The sequence below is a fragment of the Suricata suricatta genome, chromosome 6 (genome assembly GCF_006229205.1).
Source record: "Suricata suricatta isolate VVHF042 chromosome 6, meerkat_22Aug2017_6uvM2_HiC, whole genome shotgun sequence".
Lineage (NCBI taxonomy): Eukaryota > Metazoa > Chordata > Mammalia > Carnivora > Herpestidae > Suricata > Suricata suricatta.
This window is the reverse complement of record NC_043705.1, coordinates 65,739,841-65,756,902: the sequence shown is the minus strand read 5'-3', so window position 1 is coordinate 65,756,902 and position 17,062 is coordinate 65,739,841. Positions and strand designations below refer to the sequence as shown.

The 17,062-nt window shown below is 39.9% G+C and overlaps 1 protein-coding gene across 1 annotated transcript in view; it reads right to left on the bottom strand.

Annotated features, from left to right (window-relative positions):
• Positions 1-17,062, bottom strand: part of ADGRV1 (adhesion G protein-coupled receptor V1) — a 506,381-nt gene that overhangs the window by 65,089 nt on the left and 424,230 nt on the right. The gene's annotated exons all lie outside the window — the stretch shown is intronic.

Below are 17,062 nucleotides of genomic sequence, written 5' to 3'. Positions count from 1 at the left end.
ACTTTTTGATGTTTTATTTAGTTTTGATACAGAGAGAGAGATAGAGCATGAAAGGGGGAGGGGCAGAGGGAGGGGGAGACACAGAATCCAAAGCAGGCTCCAGGCTCCAAGCTGTCAGCACAGAGTCCAATGCAGGGCTCGAGCCCACAAATATGAGATCATGACCTGAGCTGAAGTAGGAGGTTTAACCAACTGAGCCACCCAGGTGCCCCTAAAAATTTTTATTTTGAAACAAGGTCAAACTTACAGAAGAGCTGTAGGTACAGTATGACAACATAGGCTTTTTCTCCCTGAACCACTTGAAAGCTGCCTTCCTTCAACACCTTCTGAATACTTTTTTCTTAAATATATTTCTTACACTGACATTTTTAAAGTATTTTTAGTAATCTCTACACCCAATATAGGGTTTGAACTCATGGCCATGAGATCAGGAGTTGCACCCTCTTCTGATGGAGCCAGCTAGGCTCCCCAATACTTAATTTTTTTTGTATTTTCATTTTTCCCTCTAAAAACTTTAATGTATATTTTCTATAAAGATTTTCTCCTATCAAAACACAACAGGCCCATCAAATCAGGAAATCAAGACTCATATATTCCTGCCATCCTCAGACCCCATTCAAGATTTGTCCATTTCTTCTGTTATCTCTTTGGCAGCGGAAAGGTCCAGCTGACATGTTTCTGTAATCTCCTTTAATCCCAAACCGTTCATCTGTATGTCCTTGGCTTTCGTGACTGACACTTTTGAAGGTTACCGGCTAGTTTTTCCTGTGGAGTGTCCTTACATTTGAGTTTATCTGATGTTTTCCTGTGATTCAGATTGTAACATTCAGCAGAAATCACAGAAGTGATACTGGGTTCTTGTTACAGCATTCTACTGTATCTCCATTTGTCCCATTTCTTAGGCTGCTCATTCAGGTCACATGATTAAGGTAGTGGCTGCACAGATTCTTTACTGTGAAGTCAGTCTGTTTCCTTCGTGATTACTAAGTATCTGTGTGGGATTACCTTGAAATTGGATAAAACCCTCTCTCTTTGCAAACGTGTGATTTATTCATTTATTTATTTTTATAATATGGACTCACAGATTCTCAATTTATTTAAAGGGCGCATGGGTGGCTCAGTAGGTCAAGTGTCCGACTCTTGATTTCTGCTCAGGTCATGATCTCACAGTTCATGGGTTTCAGCTTTGTCTTCCTTCCTCCACTCATGCTGTCCTGTCCCTCTCAAAATAAATAAATAAATGTAAAAAAGGGCTTATTATCCATTACTATCATTATGATGCCCAACTTATCCTAAATTTGATTAATGGAAACCTTTTGTAAGGTCTTAATGATCCTGTAAGTACTTCCTTGATTTCTGGCCCAACAAGATGTTTCAAACTTATCTTGTACTTTCCCTGATCCAGTTCTGGTTTCTTTTGGGGGAGAATGGCATTTAGAAACCAAGATTAGATGGTAAATACTCTCGCTATTATTGGGGTGTTTCTGCCTCTAAGTCCTCTCAGTAGACAGAGCTAGAGAATCTATGTAGGTACAAATATGAAGACACACACACATTTGTTGGGAGCTATTTGAACTCACCGGTAGAGTGAAAATTCCTAGTGAGGGTACAGCAAGTTGCACAGTCTCTTGCCACCAGACAGCTCCCAAAATCTACCCTCTTGAAACTCTCACTTCTGCTTGGGCATCAAACCTCACAATGCTTTGCTGATTTAGTGTCAGGAGCGGCCTGTACCCCTGCCCTGTCGCTGTCCCTGAGGTGTGATTGCACCTGGTCAGGGAAAAAAATGAATAAGCTAGATACACCTTACTGCAAAATATAATTTTCCCCTAAGAATCTAACTGATAACTGACTGCCTTCTGGGCCTGAATGCCTTTGTGAAAGTCACCACTGCAATAAAATGTATCAATCATCTTTGGGACTGTGAGAGCAGACATTATGGCTCCTGGGAACCTGTTTTTCTGGGAACCTTCTCTTAGGGTTATAAACAGCCTAATGGCCCTTACTCATAAAAAACTGGCCTTTACTAAACAATGCTGTTTGCCTCTTAAAGGTTGCTTCCTTAAGGCTAGACCTGAGGTTTTGTAAAAATACATATGATACCATGAGTGCCTAGAGCTAAATTTTTTATGACAATCATTACTACTAGAATTGTAACTTCTGCAGAACCCATGTCCTAGAAAATTTTAAAACTTATCTCTGAGAAATCATTTACTGCTTCTTCTGGTCTTTGTACCTTTTGCCATAAAGTTTGAGAACCAGACAGGGCAGAGATGCCTGCCAGGTGGGCAGGGGTGCCCGTCTGGTGATCAGAACGAAACACAAGGCTCTCTCACTCCCATTGGCTGACACCGTCATCCTTCAGGGGAACCCTGAACCTGCAGGAGCTGGACTCCAGCACATATTACTAGATTACTGTATCTATTTCTATGTAATGAGCGTGATTAGTTCACACTAATACTTCCAAATCCAATCCAACACCACAGGGTTAGTTCTAATTTTTTTCATTTTACTTTGTGTAAATCTCTTCTCTGTTAAGAAATCTAGTTCTCATTATTCTTCCTTCTCTTGCACAAGTGACCCCTCAAGCTCATTTGGGTTCTGACATCTCAAGCTGGCTGCATCTCATCCCTCACACAGATGCCCCCCTCACAATGGACTGGGTTCCCACACTCCATGCTTGAACGCCTTCCTGTGGATGGTAATTGTGAAGAGGGCTTTAGGATGGAATTCTTTGAGAAGGGAAGGGAGAGGCAAAAAAGATAGAGAAATATAAAAATTAAAAAAGAACAAGAGAAAGGAAAGAAAGGGGAAATGGGGAGAGGAAGATGAACAGGAAACCTGAAAATTCTTTTTTTTTTTTGAGGAGATAAAAGCCTTTAAAAAGACACTATGCTGGTATCTTCCCAAATATACCCTTCATAAAAAAAAAATAAAATTATCTGAGTTATTATAACTTCACAGAGAAAATAAGAATAATATAAGACACAGCTTATACAGATGAATAATTCCTTTGTCATTAATGGCTTACAGCAGGTCAGGGGAAAATATATTAAGTATTAAGATTTATTTAAATTTTATAAAAATTCATTTTTGTTTAATGAACTCAGGCAATTTGATAAAGGGCCAGAGGCTCATTTTTACTAATGACAAGATACCCTAATATTTAGGAAACTTCCTACGCTATACTCATTAAATTTGTTAAAGATTAGGTATTAAGTCTGGCAATTGCATTCTTTGTTCCACTGTGTAAGTACAAAATTCTATTTATGGCTCTGTGCAGAGTACAAAAGGACACGCATACTTTGCATGAACAACTAGAAACCCAATTTTCAAAATCGGGCCTTCATGTTCCTCTAAAGTGCCTAGAGCCAAACCAGTGCTGTGTGCTGACAGAGCTCAGCGGGGGAGCCCAGAGAGCACACAGGGGCCTGACGAGAAACACCCAGGGCCTACGTTTTCCTGGAACTCTGCAGACAAGTGTGGTAGCCTGGCACCCCAGATCAGAAACTCCGCAAGCAAGAAAGCCAGGCGCAAATAACTCAGTGAGTTGAACAATAGACCCCAGGCTGATTTTTCAGCAGTGCTACAACGATGAGGACATGGTTTCAGGTTGGAAGAAACATATCTAGAGGCACGTCCAGATTTTGTGGGCCTGACGTTCTTTAAAAAATAAAAATTGCAAAAAGCAAAGGGCCTATATGCAAAGGAGAGGCCCTAAAACTTAAAGCTTAGCAGCTTTATGCTAACCCACCTCTGAGGGTTCACCCTCCCTGGGGCCTGGAGTAACTGACCACAGGGAAAAGGGCCTTTGGGAGCGGGTGACGGTGATGGAGTTGTTAACAGCTGCTGTGAATTCCATTTGATACTAAAACTAATGCTGCACTTAATGAAAATCATTTAAGTTGTGTATTTCGTAAGCTGACATTTCTGACGTTTGGTGAATGACTAGTAACTTTTCTACTGACTGTATAAGTCAGTGCTTACCCAAACAGGCATTTATAATTGGCCACATTAGAAACTTATGTTTATAGGTGAATTTGTTAGGAAACAGAATTTTACTGGTTCTAGGTAATATCACCAGCATGTTTGGGGGGCAAACATTTAAGCAAAAATTAAAAAGATAATTTGTTGATGGTTTGGTTCATTTTTCCACTGACACACCCCCTCCCATTTTATATAAATCTTAGCCCTCGAAATGGTCTATACACTGGCACAAGGTTTTGAACTCATATTTCCTACAGAACTTTAGGATGTCTGCCAATGAACATGTGACCACATGGCAATAAGCAACAACGTAGAAGAGTTTTTACAATGTACTTCAAAGCTTAGTTACAAATACGCATCCTGGTGTTTGGAAACTGGTAACTCTGCCAATGAAGGAAGAAATTTTAGTGAAACAAGAAAAAGTGCGATGATGAACAAGGAGGTGAATTCACAAACAAACAGAAGCATAATACTGTGAAAGAAACACTCTGAAGACAAATGCTTAGATACAATCCACAAAATAAAACCTGTTATCTATTCAGTGAACCTACACACATTTGAAAGGTATTCAGGGGTGGGGGCGCCTGGTTGGCTCAGTCCCTTAACCATTCAGCTCAGGTCATGATCTCGTGGTTCAAGAGGTCAAGCCCCACATCATGCTCTGTGCTGACAGTGCACAGCTTGCTTGGGATTCTCTCTCTCTCCCCCTCTCGCTGTCCTCTTCCCACTTGCCTCTTTCTATCTCTCTCAAAATAAAGAAATAAACTTAAAAAAAAAATCACACAAAAAAATAATAAAATGTGTTCAGGGGCACTGGCTGGCTAAGTCAGTATATCAAGTGACTCTTGATGTTGTGGTCATGAGTTCAAGCCCCACATTGGGCATGGAGCCTACTTAAGAAATAAATAAATAAAATGTATTCAAATATTTTATATTCACAATAAGGCCTTTTAAACTCATTTTTCATATTTCATTATGTCCTTTTTAATGAATGCCCTCTTTCATTTTTCATGACTTTATCTTTTATGGCCAAATTGCCTTATTGCCATAAAAGATTTGTTATGTGGTGATTTTGTTTGCTGTAAAAATCCTTGTCGTTGTATATAATATGATGGAATATTACTCAGTCTTAAAAAGGAATGAAATTCTGACATGTGCTGCAACATGGATGAATGTTGAAAACACTATGTTAACTAGAATAAGCCAGAAAAATATTGTATGATTCCATTTACACAAGGTGCCTAGAGTAGACAAATTCCTCTAGACAGAAAGTAGAGTAGGAGGTCACCAGGGATGGCGAAAAATGGGGAATAGGAAATTTTGTTTATTAGGTACAGAGTTCATGTTTGAGTTGATGCGAAACTTCTGGAAATGGATAGTGGTGAAGGTTGCACAATATTGTGAAGGTACTTTTCTATTTTTTTTTTTAATGTTTATTTATTTTTGAGAGACAGAGAGAGTCAGAACACGATCAAGGGAGGGACAGAGAGAGAGAGAGAGAGTGAGAGAGAGAATCATAAGCAGGTGCTCCAGGCTCTGAGCTGTCAGCACAGAGCCTCACACCGGGCTCGAACCCACAAACCGTGAAATCATGACCTGAGCAGAAGTCAGAAGCAACCAACAGAGTCAGACAGGCACCCCATGAATGTACTTTTCACTACTGAAATGTACACTTAAAAGTGGTTAAAATGGTAAATTTTGTGTTATGTATATTTTATGACAGTTAAGGCCATGCTAAAATAGGCAGGCTTGTGATAAGATGGAGTTCAATGACAGGGAGGGGAAAAAACAAATCCTCAAAGTACTTGATTTAAATACTTAAATTAGCAAGGAGTCATTAATTTGAAAAACAAAGTAGTCTGAAAAGGTTTTAGTGAAAGAAATTACTGTGGAAAGGAAAAAAAAATCAGCAAGTGGATATGTCATTTAGTACTACTATCATTAAAGAAGTCTACTTATGGGATTTTGTAGATTCCATTGAGAATATATAAAATCTCTTTATTTTTTAATGGAAAATATGATTTCAATAAATTTAATTGCCATCTTTAAAGAAAGCATGGTGCTACATAGTCTCTTGGTAACTGCAGCCTTGGCTTCACAGCTCTGCACCAGTGACAACAATGATGGCTTTATTATGGAAATCACACCTCATTTACATGAGGCTGAAATTTATTCTGTGTTTACAATCTCTTAAGGTACTTGTTTTAATTTTACCTCACTGACCTTCTGATTCTAACAATTTGGATGTGCTACTAAAACAAACTCAACAATGTAAAACAAGGAACGCAGCTGTGAAATAATGTGTAGATTTAAGATATTTATGGGTCTATTTCCAACAACAGGCATGCATTATTTTTAAATGAGAAAAAAAGGTAATTGAAAACAAGGTATCCAAAGGTCTTATTTCTAAATTATGGGCCTTTATTCTGAAGTTAACAGATACTTGGAGGCAGAGAAGTGTCACTGATCTGACCTGTTTGTTGGTGAGAATATATTGTGTTTTTAAGCTTTCTTAACAAGGGATAAACGCTAAGCCCACAACGCACAGTCACCCACCAGTGTTCTCAGCACATAAACCAAAAGTCCTAGAAGAATACACGGGACACACAGTTCACAGGACTGCCCGAGCGGCACTCGGATACTGTGGGTGGAACCGACAATCCATAGACATTGACAACAGAATCTGAAGACAGAAGCCACAGGGACTTGGTTTCCTTGTTCTCCAAAGGGGTTTTCAAGAATTCTTAAATGTTTGCTGCAGCAGGCTAGCCTTTGGACGTCTCTGCTCTCCACTCTGTGCCAGCTTCTTCACTTTTCTTTAGCCATCCTTTCTAAATTCATAATCTCCATAGTCACTTTCTTTCAATGAGCACTTTAGGGAATATTTCCAAATGTGCACCTCCATCTCCCCTGAGCTCTATAATTCCAGGTTTGGAGAGCCTCCTTCCTCAGACTTTCTCTTCCTTCCTAGTACTAACTAGTACCATCGCTCACACAGACTGACCCCATGCCTCATTTCCCCTCATGTGCTGCACCATGGGACATGCGGGGGGAAACCATTCACCTACTGCACTTGGCACAGAACCTGGCACAAAGCACATGCTCAGTAAGCCTTACCCGCTATCATCCTTGTTCTCAGGACCACTATGCCTTTGGTCATGTTAAGCAAATAGGCATGGCCCCTTCTTACATATTTGAAGAGCCCAAAAATCATGTAATAAAAAAATGTTGAGCTTTTTTTTGTACTTAAATTTCCCAAACCCTATTTGGCTATAGAACCCTTCTGGAGGCACCTGGGTGGCTCAGCTTGTTGAGCATCTGACTCCTTAAATTTTCGCTTTTACCCTTTTATTTATTTTTGAGAGAGAGAGAGAGAGAGAGAGAGAGAGAGGGAGGGAGAGAGAGAGAGAGAGCGAGAGAGCGAGCGCGCAAATGCGCAGAGAGAGAAAGGGAGATACAAATCCCAAGCAGGCTCCAGGCTCTGAGCTGTCAGCACAGAGCTGGAGAGGGTCTGACTCTTCATTTTCGTTCAAGTCATGATCTCAGGGTTCATGGGTTAAGCCCCATATTTGTGCTGACAGCACAGAGCCTGTTTGGGATTCTCTCTCTGCTCCTTACTACCCCTCAAAATAAATAAACAAACAAAAAAAACCCAAACACTTGTTTGCCTGATGTAATCTGAAGATAACACTTGGAGGAGGGTTGCAGTCAGAGTGTAGAATTTAAATTCTACCACATCCAAACTGTTATTGAAAACTTCCTGAGTAGCCTATTTATTTATTTGTTAAATGTTTATTTATTTATTTTTGAGAGAGAGAGAGCAAACGAGCAAGGGAGGGGCAGAGAGAAAGGAGGACAAAGAATCCGAAGCAGGCTCTGAGCTAACAGGAAAGCCTGATGTGGGGCTTGAAGTCACAAACTGTGAGATCGTGGCCTGAGCCAAAGTTGAATGCTTAACCAACAGAGCCACCCAGCGGCTCCCCTGACCAGTTTATTTAAGTTAAAAAATTAAAAAAAATTTTTTTTTGTTTTTTATTTATTTTTGAGTGACAGAGAAGAGACAGCATGAGCAGGGGAGGGTCAGAGTGAGAGAGAGACACAGAATCCAAAACAGGCCCCCAGGCTCTGAGCTAGCTGTCAGCACAGAGCCCAATGCGGGGCTCAAACCCACAAACTGAGATCATGACCTGAGCCAAAGGCCGAAGCCAGACGCTTAACTGACTGAGCCACCCAGGTGCCCCTAAATTTGTTTTAATGTTTATTTTTGAGAGAGACAGAGTATGAGTGGGGGAGGGGCAGAGAGAGAGGGGAGACACAGTATCTGCAGCAGGCTCCAGGCTCTGAGCTGTCAGCACAGAGCCTAATGTGGGGCTTAAACTCATGAACGGGTGAGATCATGACCTGAGCCGAAGTTGGCCACTAAACTGACTGAGCCACCCAGGTGCCCCTATTTAAATTTTTAAAAAAATATTTATTTATTATTGAGACAGAGAAAGAGAGAGAGCAAGCATCAGTGGGGGAGACAGAGAGAGAGAGAGAGAGAGAGAGACAGAGACACAGAGAGACAGAGACAGAGAGAGACAGAGACAGAGACAGAGACAGAGGATATGAAACTCTGCACTGTAAGCACTGAGCCCGATGCAGGGCTCCAACCCACAACTGTGAGACCACGACCGGAGCCAAACTCAAGAGTCAGCTGCTTAACCAAACAAGCCACCTGACCAGCCTATTTTCTCTCAGTGTCTTCTATTCCCTTCCCTCTTTCTTTTCTAGTCTATTCTAACCCATCCAATCCCACTTAAAACTGATGGCAATGAAGGTACTGTGGCTCACAAGAGTAAACTTCGACTCTAGAAGGTAATTTAAGTAGTCTGCAGGGAATCTTAGACAATGGTTACAGCAAACATAAACAAGAGTGGGAGACTACACATACCACCTCTGGACATGGGTTTAGCCAGACCCTTAACTAATATGTGAAGGAAGCAAGCCTAATTTGGAAGCATATGTACAGGTGAAAAAATGGACTGTAGGCAGAGAAGAGAGTTAATCGATATTGGCCTAGAGTATGTTTTCCAGGGGTAGAGAGGAGGAATGTGAAGAGGTTTTCAGAGGATCTCAAGGTCTCTGAGAACCTAAATAACGGTACTTTGTTACCAGCTGACTTCGGGCTGTGCTGGACGCTAAAGGACAGTCCAGTGTCAGGCCTACTTTGAGTGTGATTTATTGGGAATGAAAAAAATAGTACAAGCCTAGAATTATGGTCTCGCCTTGCAAAAGCTATATATAATTTTCAATTTGCAGACTATAATTTTGAATCTGAGGAGAATAATCAAGTTAGATGAGACATACCCACATGGACCTTGCACAAACTGTTATTAGAGTAATTCCATTTGAACCATGTACTTCAAAGTTGCCAGATAATATCCTACTGGCGGTGGGGGGTGTCAAATAGGTCTGTGATACTGAAAGAAAAGGTTAAATGGTCTGTTTTCTTCTTGTGAGGAAAAATTCCTGAACTATGGGAAGAATTATCACTTGGTTCACAACACAGTAATTTTTAACACACTTCATAAATATTTTACAAAATGACATTATGACAGAAGTTTTTGGGAGGCCTAAAACAAGCATGAAGCCAGCCAACTACCAACTGAAGACTGGCTTAACCTAGTTTACCAACTACATTACCAGTCACTCAGCTATTAAAGAGTTCAAAACACTCATCTCCAGGCATGCTCAGGCACCGAACAGCAATTTCCAACACACTTAGCTTTTATAATACTATGAAAATATACAGTGCGTCTTTCAACCTGCCTACATCTATATTTTGAATCTTACTATATGGCCTCATAATTTTTGGAAATTAGGTTACTATGTACTTGGCCATGAATAGCCAGTTGTGCTTTACAGATGGTTTGATAGGACACCACAGAGCAGTCATTAAGAGTTAACAGGCTCACGTTCAACACTGAAGTCTTGAGTCAATTCTGACACAATGTCTCATAAATATTAATACTAAAGATGTGTTCAAGAAAATATTTTTACAGTGTGTTAAATATGTCAGCTCCAGAATTGTTTTCTGGTAGACCCTTAATCTGGATAAATGCCAGCTGACCTCACACTTATTTCCTTTAATTTGGTTCTCTAGCTATCACATTACAAAACTGTTAACACGAATTTAAAATTTTACTTTACTTTTATTTCTTCTGCCACGTCACTATTCTAAAAAGTCTACTTGAGTTAAATCCTTTGGATCCTCTCTGTCAACATGAATCACATCTCTTCTCCCTACAGCTATCAGATTATCAGGGCATTGTCTGGCCTTTTTAAAAATGTGTTTTTTTATTTTGGGGGGTGTGGCAGAGAGAGAGCGAGGCAGGTGACCTGAAGTGGGCTCTGGGTGGACACCAAAAACCCCGACGTAGGGCTAGAATTCACAGTGAGTTCATGACCTGAGCCAAAGAGGGACACTTAACCTATAGAACCACCCAGGTGCCCTAGGGCACTGTATCATCTTAAAAATAATGTAATATAGGGAAGCCTGGGTGGCTCAGTCAGTTCAGCATCTGACTTCGGCTAAGGTCATGATCTCGCGGTTCATGAGTTAAAGCCCTGTGTCAGGCTCTGTGTTGATAGCTCAGAGCCTGGAGCCTGCTTCAGATTCTATGTCTCCTTCTCTATGCCCCTCCCCTACTCACACAGTCTCTCTGTCTCTCAAAAATAAATAAACGTCAAAAAAAATTTTTTTAATGTAATATATTTCACAAAAGCTTTGGGGATATTACTTATACTCTGTTGTTAAATAATATCTGTAAGTAGAGAAAATGAACATGAAATCCACATCAGAGCTGTTTTCAGATATACACAATAATAATAGACCATAAAGTGGTAAAATATCTGTGTTATACACAGGCTTATCATTGTTCATTTAAGCAATGGCACAGTACTCACAGGTGTGGCCAGAAATTTTATCCATATGGAATAAACTAGTATCTCATTGCTTATTCTTACTAACAACCTTGGACCAAGCCCTTACAGAGAAAAAAGCAGGGACCACTCCCTTTCTTAAGAAAGAAAGGCAATATCCAGGTTTGATGCCATGTGTATCATTTACAGAGAAGGAAGCTGTTCAATCAATATTGATAATATTTATATATTAGTGATCAAAGTGATTTGATCAAAGTGATTTGTGCCTATTGATATACCATTAAATTTTCTTGGTATATTTGTCATTTGTCATATTTGTCATATGTATATTACATATTTGTAATGTCATGTGGAGACCATAAAATTTGTGAGATTATAATTCCAGCTTTTTTCTTTTTCTCCTCTTTCATTGGAAATTCAAATTTTTAATGGTTAGACTGATTCATGGGTGTCTGATACTAGTAACAAACGTAAAGTACATTCTACCACTTAATTTTGTCCTAGGCACAAAACTATACGTTTCCACTTTTTATTTTTTAAGAGTAAGAGCACTAAATAAAGAAGATGTGGGAGTGTACACACACACACACACACACACACACACACACACACAGGGATATTAAACAGCCATAAAAAGGATGAGGTTCTGCCATCTGCAACAACACAGATGTACCTAGAGGGTAGTATGCTAAGTGAAATTGAGTCAGACTGAGAAACACATATGATTTAACTGATATGTGAAATCTAAAAAAACAAATTTATAAACAGACAAACAAAAAGGAGATATAGATCTATAAATCCTGAGAACACTCTGATGGATGCCAGAGGGGAAGGATGCAGGACGATGGACAAAATGGGAGAATGGAAGTGGGAGGTAGAGGCTTCCAGTTTCTGGATGAATAAGTCAGTCATAGGAATAAAAGTAACTGCATGGGGGGCACCTGGGTGGCTTAGTCGGTTGAGCGTCTGACTTCCACTCAGGTCATGATCTCGGGTGTTGTGGGTTCGAGCCCTGCATGGGGCTCTGTGCTGACAGCTTGGAGCCTGGAGCCTACTTTGGATTCTCTATCTCCCTCTCTCTCTCTGTAACCTCTCCCACTTGTGCCCTGTCTGTCTCTGTCTCTCAAAAATAAATGAATGTAAAAAAATTTAAAAAAAGTAACTGCATAGGGAGTACAGTCAGTGATACTATAGTGGCTTGTATGGTGACAGATGGTAGCTAAGTTGTGGTGAGCAGAGCATAATGTATAGGAATGTTGAATCACTGTGTTGTGCACCTGAAACTAATGTAACATTATGTATCAACTATATTCAAATAAAAAATTTTTAATTGAATCTCTCTTCCTCAGGGGCAAAACAAAGAGAGCATTGGAATCTCATTTAACTGTAGGTACCATGGTTTTGGCATTAGTAGATAAGACTAATGAATGTGAGCAGCCATACAGTTTTTTTGGTCACTGTGCTTCCCAAGTCCCCCGAAGAAGCCATTTTTACTATTCCATTCAGTCTTTACTAGACAGGTCCAGCTACATTTCTGTTGGTTTCTATCCATTTGTTACTCTTTCTTTTAACCAGGTGGAATTTATTCTGTTAGAGCGTTTGTAAAATGCATTTGTAAAAAACCAATTTTTCCCCCCTGGTTGGTAAAGCAGTTTTACTATAACCACAGAATGAGTGTTTATTTGCAAATACTCTGGCATTTTCCTCTCTTTTCTCAGGAGAGTGAAAACCACCGCACTTCTTAGAAGTTGTATAATTGAGTGTAAGGATCAAAAATTGTTCATTTCAATTAGTTGTTAATTTACAACCACACGGATTTACACTATCTTTATAGAACTGTTCAATAGGGCTTTAAATTGCTCTTCAACACCCTCAGTCTTTCTTCCAATCCAATATCTACTTCTTTCTGTAATTTGGTGCATCTTAATTATAAATCACATCATTTGCTTTCCTGAAGGTTATTTATAATAAATTTTATAATTTGCTTCTGTCAAATTCCATTAAAAGAAAAAGATCAGTTTTAAATATGGGCCCTTGGCAAATTACTTTTTTTTTTTTTTTAAAGCATGCACTGAGCTTGACTGAGTGGGATTTGTTCATAAAAAGAGGCAGAACTGCAGCTATGAGCAAGGACTCCCGAGTCAGGTCACTTGAAGGCTGTTTACTAGCTGTGTGACCGTGGAGAGTCACCGCACTACTCTGAGACACAAGTTCCTCTTCAGCAAAGTGACCGTCATATTAGTGTCTCCCAGATAAGGTTTTGTGAATCCAGGGAAGATTTAATGGTTGAAACTGCAGAACACTTTGAACAGTTTCATATAAATTTTGGCTATTGCTTGTTATTCAAGAAATATGTTTTAGCAAGCATCAAAAATGTATTAGATAAAATGTGACAGACAAGACGATAAATTACATAAGCATATTCTTTTAAATACCCCCCCCCACACCACTACACTAAAAGGTGGAAAGTAAGTATTAGAAGAGAGAGACCAGATTATAAATAAAACAAAACAAAACAAAAACAAACAAACAAACAAAAAAACCCAGGGAAGGCAGCAGTTAAAACCTATTGACAGTTTTGAGAGGGAGAAGGAATTTTAGGTGGGCCTTGAAGATGAGCTCTATTTGAGCATGTAAATATTGTGATTAAGGTACTGAGAATAGCCAAAAAAGAGACAAAAAAAGGTAAATGCATAAATTGGAGTAAACTAGTCCTTTTGAATGAAATTAAAGGTCAAAGAAGGTGTTTAGTGAGAAGAAGGTTTGTGGCACTAGGTCCTGAAGGCATCTTGAGGGCTAAAGCAGTGTGGAGTTATTTTATAGGAAATGAAAGCCATTTAAAATTTCTGAGAAAGGGGTGTGGCCTTATCAAAACAAAGCTTAATCTCACGGGAAAGTAAATAGACTGGTGGAGAAAATGCTACAGGCAAGGACACTGGTTAGGCCACTGTTGCTGTGGTCAAAGGGGGAGATAAGGAAGGCCTGAGGCCAGGGAATGGCAGAGGAGAGGCCACCAAGAAGGAGGGGACACAAAACGTTACCGAAATAGAATCTACAGTTATACCCCCCAAATCATAAACCAATCAGAAACTTCAAAATTATGCAGATATTAGGACTTTATCACTGAAGATTCAAATTCAGTACATCTGCAGGGAGACCTGTTAAAGCATAATTTTTGAAAATCTGACTTTTTAAAAAACTAGACTCTATACCCAATGTGAGGGCTTGAATTCACAACCCTAGGCCAAGAGTAGCATGCTTTACTGACTGAGCCAGCCAGGTGTCCCTCTGAAAGTCTAATTTTTTTATTTAAAAAAAAATTTAATGCTTATTTATTTTATTTAAAAAATTTTTTTTCCTGTTTTTTATTTACTTTTGAGACACAGAGAGAGACAGCACGAGCAGGGGAGGGTCAGTGAGATACAGAATTCGAAGCAGGCTCCAGGCTCTGAGCTAGCTGTCAGCACATAGCCCAAAGCGGGGCTTGAACCCACGAACTATGAGAGATCATGACCTGAGCCGAAGCCGGATGCCCAATCGACTGAGCTACCCAGGTGCCCCAATGCTTATTTTTGAGAGAGAAAGACAGACAGAGTGTGAGGGGGGAAGGGCAGAGAGAGAGGGAGACACAGAGCTGTCACACAGAGCCTGATGTGGGGCTCGAACTCACAAACTGGGAGATTATGACTTGAGCGGAAGTTGGACGCATAACCAACAGAGCCACGAAGGCGTCCCTCTGAAAGTCCAATCTTGGTAATCAGTCAGATTTGACAACTACTGACTTAAAACTCTATGACTGTGGAGTTAGGAAATTACACAGGTTTCAGGTTAGGAAAATAAGAAAAGGATTAAAAGAAGAAAAGAAAGGAGGAGAAAGATTAACATCGAGATCAGAGCAATTGGGGCAGGCAGAGAAGCAAAGCTGATGGCAATTTCCGTACTTCCTGAGGACAAGATATTCTCAGAGAGAAGACAGGGAAGAACTGGGGATGGGAAGTTGGGCTCAAGTTGATAGATTTTAAAATTACCACTACGAAAATGAAAAAGGCAAATGCAATCCCTAGAAACTGTATATACTCCAGAGTTGTGAATCACAAGAAGAATGAAGCATGGCCTGGGATTTAACAGGGAAAAAAGAGAGTATAATAAAAATCAAGGGAGATGGACTATATTCAGTTAAGGTGCAGTTAGCAGTACTGATCTATGTGGAAAAGTGTACAGGATAAGGACAAGAGAAGAGAGGTCATTGTCCAAGGTTATGGGCAATGAACAAAAGAGAATAAGCATTGTACTCTCAAGGCTTGGCAGTGAACAGAGGGTGAAGAATACAGGTAGCAGTATTCTTCAAGAAGCTGGTTGGTAAAGGAGAGAGGCAGGGAAGTAATTTGATAAGGCACTGTGGGTAAGCTCTTTTTACTTTTTTTTTTTTTTTGAGAGAGAGAGAGAGAGAGAGAGAGAGAGAGAGAGAGAGAGAAACAACAGAGTAGAGAGAGATAGAGCATCCCAAGCAGGTTCTAGGCTGCCGGTACAGAACCTGATGCAGGGCCTGACCTCACAAACTGTGACATCACTACTTGATCCGAAACCAAGAGTTAGACACTTAACAGACTGAGCCACCCAGGAGCCCCTATGGGTAAGCTCTTCTAAGGCAGTGAAAAGTGATATGTGTTTTTAGATGGAGAGGAAAGACCCAGAGGAGAGGGAGAGATTTAAGTGGTAAGGCAATTGTGGAAAACTTAATACACCAAGTTCTAAGAAAAGGAAAAGCAGATAAAGGGTACACTCGGTAAGGTTAGCTTTGGGGAAAATGAGTTACTTACCTAAAATGGAAGGAAAGCAGCAAAGAAGGGAGGCAACAAAGATAAATGATCAGGTAAAAATAAGGTCAGGCGAGTGAGACAGCATCACACTGTGTTCATACCTTGCAGAGAGAGGGAGACTAGAAGCTATCAAGCACAACACTTAAGGGCAGTGAAATCTGTTTCAAAGATCACTTAAAGATCAATGAAAGATTCTCCAAAGGATTTTTGAGATGCTGAGGTGGCTCAGTTAAGTTTACATAGAACAAACTTGTTTCCATTACTGAGCAGCACTAATTGGCTAATGAAAAGAAGAGAAGTGTGTGGCATAGGCTGGACTGGTGATTGGCAAAATTGCTTCATCAAATTGGTGAAGAAATCAAAAGAGCTAGTGAAAATACTCTTGACACTGTCTAATCACAAGGCGAGGAAAGGGAGGTCACAGTGAGAATAAAGAACAAGTAGGAGTGAAGAACTGGGAGAGAGAGGTTGTATTCTGAGAGAGAGAGGCAGAAAGGGAGACTGGGGACTAGGAAACGAGGCTATCGTGAGGAATGGAAGCCACAGTGCCATGAATAGGAACAGGAGGGGTAAGCAAAAAGCATAGATTTAAAAATAGGAAAATTGTTACCCAGCGACATAATAACCTTACACTAGGGAGCAAAAATATTTTTGACATCCTATTAAATTGGATGGAGTGGCCTCTTGTAACTGGTTAAGGAAAGTGGTCTTTTAAGAGGCAGGCTTCTTGGTTATGGTAAAGTAACTGAAAAAGTACTTTTGTGAAAGGATCAGACCAAGTTTGTTATGGCTTTCTGGCCCAAACTTCATTTTTGATATGGTGTACTTTTTTGAAAAGAAACCACTTATAAAGATATCATTTTCAACTTCCTGGGTTTTATAATATGCAAACTATTAAGTACAGCATTATGATACCAGACATTGTGCCAATTATACCTTTTTTAAAAAGTTTATTTATTTATTTATTTAGAATGTTAATGGGGGAGGGGCAGAGAGAGAAGGGGCGAGAATCCCCAGCAGGCTCCGCACTGTCAGCACAGAGCTCAACATGGGGCTCCAACCCATGAACCATGAGATCATGACCTGAGCCAAAATCAAGAGTCAGATGATTAACTGACTGAGCCACCCAGGTACCCTTCCAACTATACATTTTAAAAGAAATTAACAATGCAATTGCTAATTCCCCAGATTACTCATCGCTACTTCCTATTTCTCTAATTTTAGCAACCCTATTTTCCTTTATTTCTGGATCTTTAATACTGTACCAGTTGATTAATGTGGGATCACATTATCTTGTAACTATATATATTTTAAAGACCTGTGTAGATACG